This window comes from Prionailurus viverrinus, chromosome B2, assembly GCF_022837055.1.
Source record: "Prionailurus viverrinus isolate Anna chromosome B2, UM_Priviv_1.0, whole genome shotgun sequence".
NCBI classification, from domain to species: domain Eukaryota; kingdom Metazoa; phylum Chordata; class Mammalia; order Carnivora; family Felidae; genus Prionailurus; species Prionailurus viverrinus.
Window position 1 is genome coordinate 7,621,236 of NC_062565.1, and position 16,175 is coordinate 7,637,410.

Genomic DNA, 16,175 nt, shown 5'->3' on the forward strand with positions numbered 1-16,175 from the left:
TACCTTTGGCCTCAGCCCCAACGAAAGGACAAGAAGTCTCCTGAGAGGCTCATCGCACTCCACAGTAGCTGCTCAGCAAAGCAGACAGCCCAGAATAGGGGACAGATCTACAAAGAAAGAGCAAGCCGATGTACAGAACCCTTTTGCATGTGTATCCAGATAGACAAGGAGATGGGGTGGGGCCGGGAAGCGAGAGGGCCAGAGAGAGAGACACAGGGAGACACCTAAGCTCAGGGACAAAGCAAGATGAAGCTAGGGTTTTTGGTTCAGTTATTGTTGTAAGCCACCCAAAGCTCTTCTTTGGACATCTGACTTGAAGAAGAAATGAGATGAACAGAAAGTCCAAAATCCGTTTTTTTCTTTTGCTACAGAACGGGGATTCTGTGAACGTTGTCATGCACCATCGCCGGGATATTCACGAAATAAGGACGCCATCGCATTAAAATCTGACAAATAAAACTCCTGAATGCTGATCAGTTTCACCACCATGCTGGCTTCTCAACCACTGCTTTTAAAACAATCCCTCAGGAATTTAAAAGCACCATCAGGGCAGACCATCCTCCCTTTAAGCCTGATTAAACGTCTGGGTCTCAAAATATATTCACAGTATTTGCAGGATAAGAGTAAACCATGTCCACATGAAACCAGAAAAATTATCTGCTCGAGTGGGATATTCTCCTGTCCTTGTTTACATTGCCGGACTCTAAATTAGACTTGCCTTGTTCTATTTACTAGTTTGGTCATTTGGGCTAGATACTTCTCTGAGCCCCAGTTTCTTCACCTGCCAAATGAGAATGTTAGTAACACCTACCACATGGAATTTGAAAGAAAAGTCAAATAAATAAATAACTAAAAATTTTAAAAGAGGATATGTAAGATCCTGCTACACAAATGTGCAGGGTTTCTGTAATGGTTACTATTCTTCTGAGAAATAGAACACTAGACTATACATTTTAAGATGTATACCTTATACCCACTAAGATCAATAACTAAGACACTTAAAGTTCTCTTCTTGGCTTTTTCCACCTCTAGAATCAATTACCCATTATTGTAAGAACTACTGGGATTGTTTGGAGACTCTTTTAAGTAGTCACTGTATAATTCAAAATATCAGTATTAAGACTATAGTTACAAAATTCTGTTTATTTATTTTTGAGAGAGAGAGAAAGAGAGAGAGCGACAGGGTGTGAGTGGGGGAGGGGCAGAGAGAGAGGGAGACACAGAATTCGAAGCACAAACTGTGAGACCATGACCTGAGCTGAAGTTGGACACTCCACCGACTGAGCCACCCAGGCGCCTCTAACAGTTACAAAATTCTAGATGTCATAGTCTATACTGGTACCTACTTTACGATTTGAAGGAAGAAAACAAAAAATAATTTTAAAAGCAGGAGTGTCACATGACTATGCCTACGTTCTCTGAATTATTTGTGGACGCCTTCTAAGTTAGCAAAATGTTTGCTTTTCAGATTTTCAGGGACTTTCAGGCCTGAAATCACTTGAAATTCCTTCATTTAACTGAAATAAACATGCTGACCCACATGTTCTGGATTTTGCAACAGAGGGTAGTAGCATCAATAGCCTACACATATATGGGGTCATCTATCCCTAATTGCATGTTAAAATTCACAATGAAAAATAGACATAGATTTTAGGTGCGCCTGGGCAGCTCAGTTGGTTGAGCACCCAACTCACGATTTCGACTCGGGTCATGGTCCCAGGGTCACAGCACGGAGCCCTGCGTCAGGCTCTGGGCCAAGCATGGAGCCTGCTTAAGATCCTCTCTCTGGGGCGCCTGGGTGGCTCAGCTGGTTAAGCATCTGACCCTCGGTTTGGGCTCAGGTCATGATCTTATGGTTCATCAGTCTGAGCCCTGTGTCAGGCTCTGTGCTGACAGTTCAGGGCCCGCTTGGGACTCTCTCTCTCTCTCTCTCTCTCTCTCTCTCTCTGCCCCTCCCCCACTTCCACATATGCTCACTCTCTCTCAAAATAAATAATCTTAAAAAAAAAAAGATAAAGACATCTCTCTCTCCCTCTGCCCCTCTCCCCCACTCGCACTCTCTAAAATGTTTCAAAAACCGCTTTTAAAAAAAAGTAGATTTTAAGAGAACTAATAAAAGAATAACGTAGACTATGAAAATATAGTCTTGGGTTGGGTTTTATTTTTTTCCCATCCTGGCTCAGCTGCTGCCAAGTTGTCCCACACTTAACATAGCCTAAATATCTTTCTATATCTTAAGCCAAGGATTTGGTGGCTGTTAACTTGCACTTAACCAAGATTATAAAATACTGTTACTGGAATGCCAAAAAAGTTACATGGTACTTCATAGGAAAGGAATGTCGGGGCTTAGCAACTGCCCACAGAGTCACTCACCAAGGCTGTGCCTGTTTTGCGAGTCGGTGGGACAGGTTAATTTCCAGTAATTCTTACCGAGATAAGCAGAGACTAACCCCAATTCCCATAGGCTTTATTACTGGTGTTTGGGTTTGTGGCTACCTTTTAAATCATAATTGTCACATAAACACAGCACTTGGCTCTGCTTTGTATGTTTATACCAACAGTACGTCTTTAGCCTGGCACACGGACATATGGCTGAGTCTCTTGGTTACTGACACATAAGCCAACCCCATCCAATCTTGTACTAACACTGGGCACCGATGCGCGTTAGGAGTCTCTTCCTGGGTTCCGGGGGGTTACCCGACCAGCCCAAGCCTCTCCGAGGAATCTCATGCCCCCTTTTAGCGACTAGTTTTGTCATGGGCTTCTATAGATGCCCTAGGAAGTCTTCTCGACTTCTTTGGAAGTTTTCCTCGTTCTTTTATTTCTTTTTTAATCTTTATTTATTTTTGAGAGAGACAGAGACAGAGTGTGAGTGGGGGAGGGGCAGAGAGAGAGGGAGACACAGAATCCGAAGCAGGCTCCAGGCTCTGAGCTGTCAGCACAGAGCCCCAAACGGGGCTCGAACTCACCAACTGTGAGATCATGACCTGAGCTGAAGTCAGACGCTTAACCGACTGAGCCACCCAGGCGCCCCAGGAAGTTTGCCTCATTCTTAAAAAGATATAAAAGACCAGGAGGCAGAGAAACTGGAACTCTGGTCCTTTGTTGGTTAATTCTCAAAGCTGCAAACTGACATCCCCACTTTGTAAGACAGTTTGGCGCTTCCTGAAAAAGCTTAATATAAATTTGCCATACGCAACAGCAATTCAACTCCTACATATCTACCCAAGAGGAATGAAAACATATGTCCATGCAAAACCTCGTGTATATAAACGTTCATCGCAGCATTATTTGTGATAGCTAAGAAATGGAAACCACCCACATGTGCATTACCTGGTGAACAGAAACATAAATGTGGTATATCCATGCAATGGAACATTCCTCAGCAATAAAAAGGAACACGCTCCCAACACATGCAACAATATGGATAAACCTCAAAAACCTTACAGCGAGCGAAAGACGCCAAGCAAAAGGACGGCTGATTGCGGGACTCCATTTAAGTGTGAAATGTCCAGAAAAGACCAGTCTAGAGAGACACAAAGTACATTAGTGGTTGCCTAAGACCAGTGGGTGGGAATAGAAGTTGACAGCAAATGGGCACAGGGGATATTTCAGGCATGATAGAAAGTTCTAAAAATGGGGTGTGTGTATGTGTGTGTGTGTGGACCCAAGAATTCAGCCCTTCCTATCTTAGGATCCCAAGTCAGGGGGACATGATGCTTCCCACTACAACGGTTATCTCAGAACCAGAAGAAAAAGTCAGTTAATCAGGAACCCTAGCGCTGCTCAGCTGCCTAAATCAGCCAGTCCTGGAATAGCCCTGCTCCAAATTTCTTTTCTGTGAAACCAAAAACTAAAATAAAAATCCTGACTTTTTAAGCCACTTGGGGTTATTTTCTTCCTTGAAGCCAAAAGCATCCGGATGGATACAGGCTAGAAATATAGTCACCAAACCCTCTTTGGTGCTACAGGATTCACACTTTCATTTACTTTTGAAGAATGACTAGAATTTTGAAAATATACATGCTATAGACTGAACGTTTGTATCACCTCCCCCTCACCAAAAAAAATTCCTATATGGAAACCTAATTCCCAATGTAACAATGTTTGGAGGTGGGGGCCTGTGGGTGGTGCTTAGATCATCGGAGTGGCCCTCCCATGAACGGGTTTCCTATAAAAGAGATACCAAGGGAGATCCCTTGCCCCTTCCTCCATGTGAGGGCACAGCCAAAAACAAAAAAATAGCCATCTCTGAACCAGGAAGCCAGCCGTCACCAGGCACTGAGTCTGCCCATGTCTTTATCTTGGGCTTCCCAGAGTCCAGGACTGTCAGAAATAAGTTTCTGTTGTTTATAAGCCACCCAACTGTGGTGCTTGGCGACAGTCGCCAGACCAGACTAAGACAGCACATTTGTGGGGATGTACATATGTTCGGGCATTTCTAACTAGGTTGTGTATAACTATCTTGCATGGCATGAGGCACATTGCGTTTAGGGGTGCCTGGTTGGCTCAGTCCATAGAACTCTAGAGTGTGGCTCTTGATCTCAGGGTTGTGAGTTCCAGCCCCATGTTGGGTGTAGAGACTGCTTAAATAAATACTCTACAATAATAATTAATAATAATAATAATAATAATAATAATAATAATAGTGGCACTTAATAGTTGTGTTATTAAAACCCGATTTCAATCCAAGCTTGAACTAGCACTTGCTATCACTCCCCCCTGCCTCCCACCCACTCTCCACATCAGCAAGGAAATAAATAGCTTAAGCACCCCAAATACATTTCAGTTGTCACCCCATGCTTCAGCCTTCGGCATGTTTGCACATCATATCTCCCAAGCCTAGAATATCCTTCCCCTTTGACTAGATGCCAAAATGCTATTCATCTTTTAAAAACCCAACTGGATGGGGCGCCTGGGTGGCTCAGTCGGCTAAGCATCCGACTTCAGCTCAGGTCACGATCTCACAGTTCGTGGGTTCGAGCCCCGCGTCGGGCTCTGTGCTGACAGCTCAGAGCCTGGAGCCTGTTTCAGATTCTGTGTCTCCCTCTCTGTCTCTGACCCTTCCCCGTTCATGCTCTATCTCTCTCTGTCTCAAAAATAAATAAACATTTAAAAAAAAATTTAAAAACCCAACTGGAAAAAGTCCTCTCTGACCCCAGAGGATAATCACTTCCTCTCTGATGCCATCCTGCCATCACCACCTCCCTCCCATTGTAGTGGGATTTGTTTATTATTATTACCATCCCCCTATTGTGAGTGGTAAGAGGTTTGCGGTTGAAAGACACCTATCTCATATATTTGGGTGACTCTGGACGAATCACTTCACTTCTGAGTCTCGACTTTTCCTTCCCTAAGATAAACGTAGATATCACCATCCCATTTCTCTCCGGTTGCTCTGAGGCTTGGCAGAGATCACATACGTGAGAGCATTTTATCAATTATAAAGTACTAACAAATTCTAGTTGGAGTAGATGAGGTTTTAAAGGTCTGTAATGGACCACACAAATAAGGAAAGAGATGTGACCTCTCACCATTCACCCAAACTGCTCTATCCAGCAAGACCGCCAATGAGCATCGACATCCCAAACGCCAAGCCCGAAGGCCTATTCTCAACTGTCATCTTGCTCAGTCTTGCAGCACCACTTGCCGCAGATGATCTTGCCCTCCTGCTGGAGACACTCTCACTGGGTTTCCACCTCAGCGGCAGCCTAGAATCACTATCCTTCGCTTGACCCTTCTCTTCTTCCCCACTCCTCAATCCGGAGGGCTCCGTATCTAGACCTCTTTTCTTCCTATAGTTACTCCCTTGGTGATCTCATCCGAGACTGTGGCTTCAAATGGCATCTCATGTCTTCCAGCTCACAAATTTGCATCTCTAGGTTCCTTCCCAGAAAACCAGACTCATGTATCAAACTGCCTCGATGCTTAAAACGTGTCTTAATGTGTCCCACTAAGCTCCTGGTCTCCTGGAACCCAAGCCCGCACTTCATCTCGGTTCATGGGCGTTTGGTCCATTCGGGCGCTCAGGTCAAAAATCTCAGAATCACATTTGACTCCCCTCCTCCTCTCCTACTTCCTATCCAACCGACCAGAAAATCCCCCAGCCAACATATCTTTAGAATTCAACCTCTTCTCGCCACACCTCCATGCTACCTGTACCAAGTTGACGTCACCTCTTTATACCTGAAATAGGTCCCTAAACAGTCTTCCTGCTTCTTCTACCCTTTGTCCACTTCGGGTTTCTCCTCACCTGAGTCATTCTATGTCACCATTAGTTACATCAGGTCAATCACTGTAAAACCCCTCAGTGGTACCCCATGCCCCTCCCTGAAAAAAGCCAAAGTCTTCATGATGGCCTTTAAGAACCATGTGATCTGCCCACCGTATTCCTATTTCCTCTCTGACCTCAACTCCCACCACCACCCCCTCTGCTCACTCCCCTCCAGCCGTTTATGCCTTCTTTGCTTTCTGTTGATTAAGCAGGCACTAGCCAGGCCTCTGGCGGAATGCTCCCCTACTGACCTCACGCAGCTCATTCCTTCCCTTCCTTCTTACCATCCCTCAAGTGTCACCTTTTCCAGGGGGTCCTCCTTGGCCAACCCCCTGAAAATCGCAACCTCCTCTTTCCCACTCCCTCTCTCCTCTTTTCTGGTTTATTTTTCTCAACAGTAGCTGCCACCTTTAACACCTACTTTATCATTACCAGTAAAAGCTCTAAGAGTACACAGTTTTTTTTGTTTTTTGTATCCTCAGTGTATAGCACAATGCTTGACATATACAAGGCACTAAATAAGTATTATTTAAAGAATGAATGAGGAAAGAATGAATGGCCAAAGTAGGTTTCACTGGCTCATGATCAATATATTCCTGTATCTTCAAATAAACACCTGTATCTACAACAATAAAGAACAGAAATACCATCAAAGTTCTTAGAAATGGCTGGCATGTAACAATCAGCAAATGTAAGGCCACAAAGAAGAAACCAAAGTAAACTTGGGAACACCTAGTATACCTACAGAAACTCATAGCAAATAAATAAGTAGAAACGATAACTCAAAATACAACAAAAGGTTCAAGCCATTACCTCCTAGACTTATCAAGTTCAAAGTTAAATACATGCTTTTATATAGAACGTGTAAAGGAGGGGCCCCTGGAGGGCTCAGTCAGTCGAGGGTACGGACTCTTGGTTTCAGCTCAAGTCATGATCTCACAGGTTCCAGCCCTGCATTGGGCTTCATGCTCACAGCGCTGGGCCTTCTTGGGATTCTCTTTGTCTTTCTCCCTGCCCTTCCCCCACTCTCTCAAAATAAATAAACTTAAAAAAAAAAGAAAATGTAAAGGAACTTATCCTTGTAAACTCTGTAATTACAATTTATTAGTAGTTGCTATATGAATGCTATCTAATCTGATGCTTAAAATCAATGTTGCCCACAAACAGAAAGTTTTGGATATATCTCAAAAGACACATTTTTCCATTTTAATATCAATTTATCCCATGTTTTCCTTAGTATTGTCATTTCTAGGCAACTAGAGTTACAAATGAGAGGAAGCAATACCTTAACGGTCCCATCAGAAACATCCTAAGGGTAAATGAATATAATCTTCCTCAAACTAAATAATCACTCAGAGAAGGCAATGTGTCTTGCTAAATTACAGATCTCGAAAATGAAAATCCACGACTTTAAACGTTATTACACAATGATATGCTATGCTTCTAAGTGTTGTTTATACTAACAGAGTTTTTTTATTTAAGTAAGGACCATTCTATAAAAAGTAATGTGAGAAAATGTGCTAGAGTTCTCGATTTCCCCATCAAGAAACCACTGAACCATCACTTTCTATTACAGCTGAAAAGTGGATGAACAAAAATCTTAAAACTATATCTAGGTCTATTCATCACTGATAGCATTGAAAATAGAGAATTTGAGTAAATTAATTCTAGAAACGTGTGATTATCTCCATTTACAGAAACTTGTGTAAGGAAATGGAAGAGCCACATATTCCAAGTTGAAGCCATAACCTTCAGCAATTTGCTTACACACGTAAGACTTTTAAGTAAGTGTTTGTTGAAGTGGATTCATCCACATTTAACTGATAAAAGAGGTAAACAGAACATATTTTCATTTTTTTAATGTTTATTTTTGAAAGAGAGAGAGAGAGAGAGAGAGAGCGAGAGCACACGAGCAGGGGAGGGGCAGAGAGAGAGGGAGACACAGAATCCGCAGCAAGTTCCAGGCTCAGCACAGAGCCTGACGCGGGGCTCGACCTCACAAACCGCGAGATCATGACCTGAGATGAAGTCAGACGCTCGACCAACTGAGCCACCCAGGAGCCCCGGTAGAACATATTTTTAGAGAAAAACATTTGAGTATGTAAAATCTTCTTCTATCCCACTTGACTGATTATTTCAGTAAGTAGTTTTGGTTACTGTGGCTTGAAACTTGTAAGGCAGTCAATCAACAGAGAACATTGGAAGTATCAAGGCACCACTAATTCATTGTGAAAGGTCATAATAGTGCCTCTTATTATATATTTACAGGTCTTTATCCATCTTTCAGTTTTTTTCTTACATATACGCTTTTAAAAAACATCTTCCCCACAATAACTCAATGGGCTAAGTATTATGATCCCCACTTACCAGTGAGGAAACTGAGACCCAAGGAAATCAATATCCTGGCCAATGTATCACAGTGAGTAGTTACTTGGGCTGGGATTCAAACTCAGATCTGTTTCGTTCCAAGCCCATGTCTGAGCCCCTTTCAGGGTGGTCATTAGAACAAATTCAAACATACTCGGTTTAGACCTTTGTAACACTTTTGTAAAATACCTTCCGGGAAACAACACTGCACTCCTTATTCCCCCGAAAATATGCCGGCAGGTGACTTTTGTTTAAAAATGTTTGAGGACATCGGACATTTTCATCTAGCAAACTTTGCTGAAAGTACATTTTACTACAAATGTAAAGCGTATTTCCTGAATACTCCCTGAATTAAGCATGCATATGAAATAATTATTAATATATATGAAGTTTTCCATGTCAGTAAGTCTATTGTTCAACAATTTAAAAACAAACCTCACGAGAGATGATGCACCTTAATGACGAGAGCAACCAACAAATCACAAAATCTTAAAGCCAAAAGATTTCTTAAAGTTTCTTTAACCTAACCGTCATTTTTATTGGACAATAAACTAGAGCTTGCCCAAGTTGACATAACTAGAAAGAAGCAAATCACAGTATTTTTTTTTTTTTACTTACAGCAGGATGAAAAGATGTCCAATTCCCAATTAGCATCTCTGACCAGACCTTAACATTTCCCAATACAGTAATATATCAATGATATTCTCTATCTGTAGGATTTTAAACCACCTTGAACTTGAATCATTTTTGAGTATCAAATCCGACAACTTTTAAATCATTTCAAATCAACCTATTTTAAACAAAGAAAACTCTCGCTTTCCATGGCAAGCAACTGCTAAACAAGGAAATTAAATACTGTATCAAACTACTTTTTCTATTACCGACAGTATTTATGTGAACTTTTAACTGCTTCCTAACAGAGATTAACAAAAATGAATCGTAAGGACTTAAAAAGAAGGACTATAAGACTCTTAATGAACACTATAAAAACTTGATGTATACTATAAAGATTAAACAACTTTACCAGCCTCTGTTGTTATTACACAGTCAAGTTTCATTCTGATAGAACTTGTACTTAACAGTGACTCCCTGTCATTAATGCATCTATTTCTGGTCACTTTTGGATTTTGTTTACCAAAATGGAATATCAAAGTAAAAGAGAAATATTGCAAACCACAAAAGTTCTGCAAATATATAAACACCCACTGCCATATTTAAAAACAAAATGGATCATAAATAAAATAGGACACGTGCCTATTGGACCCAGCATTGTTATATAACTTTCCTTAGTGACTTTACAACCCACATCCATTATGTGTGCTAACGTTGGAGAACACACTGTAAAATTAGTAAAGTTCCATCAGAAGTACCCAAATCATCATTCCAAATGAAATGAACCTACAAAAACCAGTTCAAAACGAGGAAATCCAAAGTCATAAATCACTTTGATCAGGCAACAGCTAGACAATTCTCTAATGGCAGAATCACCAGCCCAAAAACAAATGCGTGTAGAGTATTTTAAAAAAGCAACGTACCTGCTTGGAGGCAGAGAATTCCCAGTGATCAAATTGTAGTAATCCACATAGGGAAGGCATCGTCAAAAAGCCTATCATCCTAAAGTTCAAGTAACTCCAAATGAAGAAGTTTGAAAACTTTCCATCCAGGAATAACTTGATGCTGTATTGGTACTTCCATAATGTTCACTGACAGAAAGATCCAGTAAGAACAATGCAGTATGGATGTCAATGCCCTGAATGATGCTTTCTAGATGCTGATGATAATAACTGCACCTATACAATTGAAATTAACTAATGTTAGTTTCCGAGTCATTCTACCCACTCAGTTTCTTTAAAAAAAAAAAAAAAAAACAAAAAAACAAAAAGTAACCGCAGCCGTAATAGATTTCATATACAAAGTGTTGGCACTTAAATCATTTCTAGCTGCAAGTTTTAAATAATGGATATTCTATACAATACTATGCAAAATCATAACTTTGAGAAGTTACAATAGACTGTGTTTGGGTGTTTCCTCCAGCTATTAGCAGCCTATTCAGTTTGATGTTTCATTTGTCACGTCAAACCGAAAAGAAAAGGCGGGTGAGTTAAGTCCCAGGGTGTGAGGAAAACCTCCAACTCAGGGGTGGGGACAGGAGAGGAAAGTGGAGGAGGTGATAAGTTACCTTGGTATTTGGAAGGATCCCATAACACATACCTGAAGATAATGACCTAAATTTGCATTGTTGAATTCCAGAAGCCTGTTCCACCCATTCCTAATATCTGAGCGCATCCTAACAGCTAGCAGACACATCTGCCCACTTGCAACAAACTCCCAACGTTGTCCCTAAATGTCTACTCACCAAGGGACGGGACAGATAAACAACTTTTGTGGGGAAGTGAGATCGCGCTGAAGGCAATCTCAGAGTAATCAGAGGTGTTTACTAGCTGTAGAGTGGTCACCTCCCTCGAGCAGGAACCAACCTAGAAAGGCTGCAAAGTGCAGCTACTTGGGAGAGAAGTCAGGGAGCCTCCCTTTGCTTATAAATAATACAGAGGGAATCGGGCTGTGCGTCCACCCCGCAGAAGCAGCCACAGCCATCCTTGTTTTGGGCGGGCGTGGCAGACAGAAACAAAAGGTTAAAACACAAAAGGCTGGGCGGACTGCTGGGTCTGAGGAGCTTTGGGGGGGGGGGGGGGGCTCCTGTTCCCCTTTCTATTCAAACACAACGAAATGGGGGCGGGGGGGGGGTAAATTGGAGAGATGATAGTGGCTGGATCTCAGGGACCGCATAGGTTATTCCGGGTGGGTCGGGGAACTGGAAAGGGCAGTCAGGATGGCCGACTCTTAACTAGTGGTCCAGGCCCCATCCCTCCATCCCTGTATCTCTGACAGTGGGAACCTGTGGCTTCCTCCACCCTACCCCAGCCCCGAAGAAAACTTTCTGAACTCTTACCTGTTTGCTCTAGACCCCCTTGGCCACCAACTCAAGAGTCCACTCCCCTGCAACCCACACCTCTTCTGCATTCTATTGTTGCAGCTTTCCTATTGTGCGTTGGAACTGCACAGCGCTCCGCAGACAATTAACTTATAAGCCCCCCCCCCCCACCTCCTTGTCTCTTTCTTTTCCAAGACCCAAGTCAGGGCGGCGTTGGGCGGTGGGGAGGAGGGAGACTGGACGTGTCCCCATGCATTTCAGCAAGTTTACTCCGTTTGTGCGCAACTGGGAGAAAGCGAGGCAATGCCCCCCTTAGATACCCTTGCTCCCATCTCCACCCACCCCCTCAGCTTCTCCTGTTAATGAGAAGTGCCTGTCTGGCTGCTGCCTATTAAAAATCAACAAATAAAACAATTCTGTGCAAGTTCGCTAAAGAACAAAAGAGAAGGGAACAGAGAAAGGAGGTACAACTTACCAGCCAAACTTCGCCACCGGACTACGCCTCCGTCCTCGGAAGGGCGGGGAGCCGGGCGAGTTTAGGCGGGGGGGGGGGGGGGGGGGGGGGTGTGTAAACAAGACAACAATTTCCACTCACCTTCGTCCCCACCTCGTCGCACTGCCAAGGGACATTTCCCTTGCTGCAGTCCGCGAGGCGCTCGGACACTTTTGTGTGTGGCCCGACAGCGGAGAAAGTCGCGGCGGCAAAGTTGCGAGAGGGAGAGATACCCGGGCGTCCGGGGGAGAGGGGAGGAGAGAGTTCATCAGAGTTCCCCCTTTTGTTCCAAGTCCCGGAGCAGACAAAGAGGCGGCGAGCGGCGGCAGGTTTCTCCCTCTCACCCCTTCTTCCTCTCTCCCTCCCCTCCCCTCCCCGCCCCCTCCCTCTCCCCGCATCTCCCGCCCGGCTCGGGAACCTCCAAGGCGGCCGGGGCGGCTGCGTCCCCAGTTCCACGCAACTCTGTCCCGACCCTCTCCTCCCGCGACCTCGCTGGAAACTTTCCCCCCGGGAGACGCCGGGCCCGGGCCCCTCCCGCCCACCACCCTTTTATCCCCCGCCTTCCCGGCGCGCACGAGTCTACGGGGGGGAAAATCTCCAAAATCATTGTTTCCGGGGGACGCACCTCTTTGTTCGCACTTTCCCTGCCAATCAGTGTGAACAATCCACTTGGCATCGAGTTTCTGTCAGTTTCCCGGCGTCCCGGGAGACGAGATGCAAAGGGTAGGGGGTCAACCCCGTGAGATAAAGGCATTTACGCAATCGGAGGTGGGGCGCACCCCAGACTTCTCCATCCCGGTTCCTCTACTCGGATTCACGGTCCTGCACCCAACACTCCCCGACAATTCCGAGGGGGTCCCCAAGCGTTTGTTGTTTGTTTTTTTTAACCTCGCCTACCCCACCCGCCCACCCCAGCGCTGTCCCTTAGGAGAGCCCTCTAATCCGCAGGACAAAGCCAGCTCGGGGTGCCCCCGGAGCCTCCACCCTTCGGGGTTACCTGTTGCTGCAGGCGCTGCACAATTCGGTCCAGGGACCCGGAGGGCGGGTTCCCACCTGGAGCATCGCGCCCACTTCTCAGACCCCGAACTTCCCCAACCTCAAAGCGCGACGGCGGGACTCTCGGGACGGCCGTGCTCCCCTAGACCCTGGAGCCCCGCGCTCCCCACCGGCTCCCTTCCCTCCTGCACAAGCTTCCTCGTCCCGAAGGTCAGGCTCGGGGGCCCTCGCTGCCTCCCCATCCTCTAGACCCCCTGGCGCGGCTTGTACCGTCCGAGCATCCCCTCTCTGCGTCCCCTCACCCATTGCCTTGCCCCCGGCAATTCAGGTGTCTCGGGCCCGGCGCAATTGCAGACCCGTCCCCAGGCCCTTTACCAGTCGTCCCCCGGCCTCCAGAACCGGGGACCCCCCTCCTCACCTCGCCCCATCCCTAGACCCTCAATCCCCACCGCACTGGCTCTCTGGGGGACTCTGAGCAGCGCTAATTTTTCTTCTAGGTTTCACTAGAATTGAAGAGGAGGAAAGCCGAGAGGTGGGGGAAATGGGAGAGGATGGGGGGCCGCGTGGGGAAGCAGTTTCTGGGGCGAAGGAACAAGCCCCAAACATTCCAAAGCCGACACCCGCTCGTCTGGAGGCATCCGGCCCGTCGCGCACCTTTCCTCCCCCACCCCAGACGTGGGGTCTGGGCGGGTAGGTGAAGTTTGGGGGGATGGAAGGAGGTTTAGGGACTTGGGCGCAGGGTCGCCGTGGGGCTGGGGGCGAGGGGCCGCCCGAAGGAGGGCGCCGGGAGCCAAGAGCCCCTGCTGGGGCCGGAATGCCGCGGCTGGCGGTCCCGGTGCCCGCCCGGCGACTCCTCGCCAGGTCTTTCCCCCGGAGCAGAACAAAGCCGCCGCGAGGAGCGCCTGTCCTCGCCTCCCCGCGTCCGCACCCCGCCCCGGGCCGCGCCTGCACGCGGCTCTCGGAAACTTTGCAACAACTTCCCCCAGAGTTAGCGCGCGCGGCGCGGGGGTCGGAGGCAGAAACGGGGACGGTCGCACCCGGGGGGGGGGAGGGCGAGAGATGCCCTCCCCCTCGTCCCCTCCGGGACGGCGAGCGCGGCCGCGTGGTCGCAACCCCGCGCGCTCGGCTGCCCACGGGGCCCGGGCGGCAGGAGCACGCGTCGTGCCCGGCTGCCTGGGGAGAACGAAACGAGTGTGTGCAGCCGGGGTGCGGGCAGCGCTGGGCCGCGGGGTCCCCAGCCAGGAGGCGGCACGCGGAGAAGCGGGCGCGGGGAAGGCGCCGGGCGGCGGCGTCAGGCCGGGGGGACGGGAGCGAGCGCCAGGGTGACTTCCCGCGCGCCCCGTCCCGCCCGGGGAGCCCAGCGGGCAGCCGCGAGGCCTCCCCACCTGCGGGCAGCGCGGGCACCTGTGCGCCCCGCTCACGCAGCCCCGCGCCCCGGGGGCCGCCGCTCGCCTGCTCCCAGCCCAGAAGCCTCGTCTTCGGTCGGGAATCCCCAACGCACCGCAGCTTCGCCCCCAACCTCCACCCCTCCCTGGCTCCTGTCCGGCACGTTTTTCCTCTTTGTTTAATTACGATGACTTCCAGAATTCTCTTTTTAGAAGTCTACCCCACCCCCCCCACCCCCATCCCCAGACAAACCCTTACTTTTCGCTATCATCAGGGAGCTGCTTGGAAAATAATGAGAAGTCAGGACTTGGAGACCATTCTCTTCGGCGGCCTTTCCGAAATACTTGTCGTAGGGTAGATCAACTAAGATATTCTGGAACTTCCAAATACCACCCAACCCCCCCACTTACTGTTACAGTTGTACTCGTTGAACCTATTAAAACATGACCAATCCTTTGAAAATACCTGTTTCTCCCTTTTCTCGAGGACTGCGGGATAAAGGCTGGGTGAAAAGTCAGTAAGGCCTTGGGAAGGCCTTCTCCCTGCTTCAGGAAACACTGCTGTCAGCTCTTGGAGTTACTTCTCTTTCCCAACCTGCTTTGGAACCGGGGGATTTCTCCAGACAATTTTGGTCCTTAACAGGTCAGAGCTCCCCCATCCCAACAATAAAGCCCACACCTGGGCCACACTGTGTATGACCTAGCCACTGCTACCTTTGAAAAAGATGCTGTTCTTTTCTCATATGCCACCACATTTAAATGTTTTTAATGTTTACTTAGTTTTGAGAGAGAGAGAGTACGTGCAAGAGTGAGGGGGGGGGGACAGGGAGAGAGAGGGGGACCAAGGCTCTGAAGCGGGCCCTGTGCTGTCAGCAGAGAGCCCTGTGCGGTTCAGACTCAGGAGCTATGAGGTCATGACCTGAGTCAAAGCCTGTAGCTAAACCGAAGAGCCATCCAGGTGCCCCTAATATATTTTTTAAGTTAATTAGTATTGGCGCATCTGGGTGGCTCAGTCGGTTAAGCATCCCACTTCGGCTCAGGTCATGATCTTAGGCCCGTGGGCTCAAGCCCCCGTCGGGCTCTGTGCTGACAGCTCAGAGCCTGGAGCCTCCTTCCTTGTCTCTCCCTGCCAGTAATTTCTGGGTTCACATCCCAGATCAACTCCAGTACTTGTCCTTGAATCCTGGTCTCAGAATCAGCCTCTGTAAGAACCCCATCTACCAAGCGTCTCCCATATGTGCTTTCCAACGGGTAGGATCTGTTCTTTCTGGAGAACCTTCTTTCTGGTACAAGATCAGATTTTCCCTGAATGGAGGTTATTTCAGTAATGAAAAATGTTTATCTAGTTCATTTTTTATGTAATAGTTTCAAATTAGATATTCTACTGAATGAAGTATAGAAGCAGCGATATGTAGAATCGTATCTCACGTGTGAAATGTTTGTACATAGGTTCATAAGAAAAGGAGTTCTTTAATGCCAGCAGACAGCAGTGCAATAGGAAAGACTATTAGAACCACTTTTTTTTAAGTTTATTCATTAATGTTGAGAGAGAGAGAGAGAATGAGAGAGTTTGAGTGGGGGAGGGGCAGAGAAAGATGAAAGACAGAGAGAGAGACTCCCAAACAGGCTCCACACTTCCAGCTCAGAGCCCTAAGCGAGGCTTGAACCCATGAACCATGAGATCATGACCTGAGCCAAAACCAAGAGTTAGATGCTTAACTGACTAAG

The 16,175-nt window shown here is 47.0% G+C and overlaps 1 protein-coding gene across 2 annotated transcripts in view; it reads right to left on the reverse strand.

The window, feature by feature from the left end:
• Positions 1-16,175, reverse strand: part of LOC125165885 (uncharacterized) — an 821,026-nt gene that overhangs the window by 598,332 nt on the left and 206,519 nt on the right. For both annotated transcript variants that reach the window (XR_007152254.1, XM_047859334.1), the window contains one exon: positions 10,177-10,431. The gene's annotated coding sequence lies outside the window, so the exon portion shown is untranslated. The remainder of the gene's footprint in view (positions 1-10,176; positions 10,432-16,175) is intronic.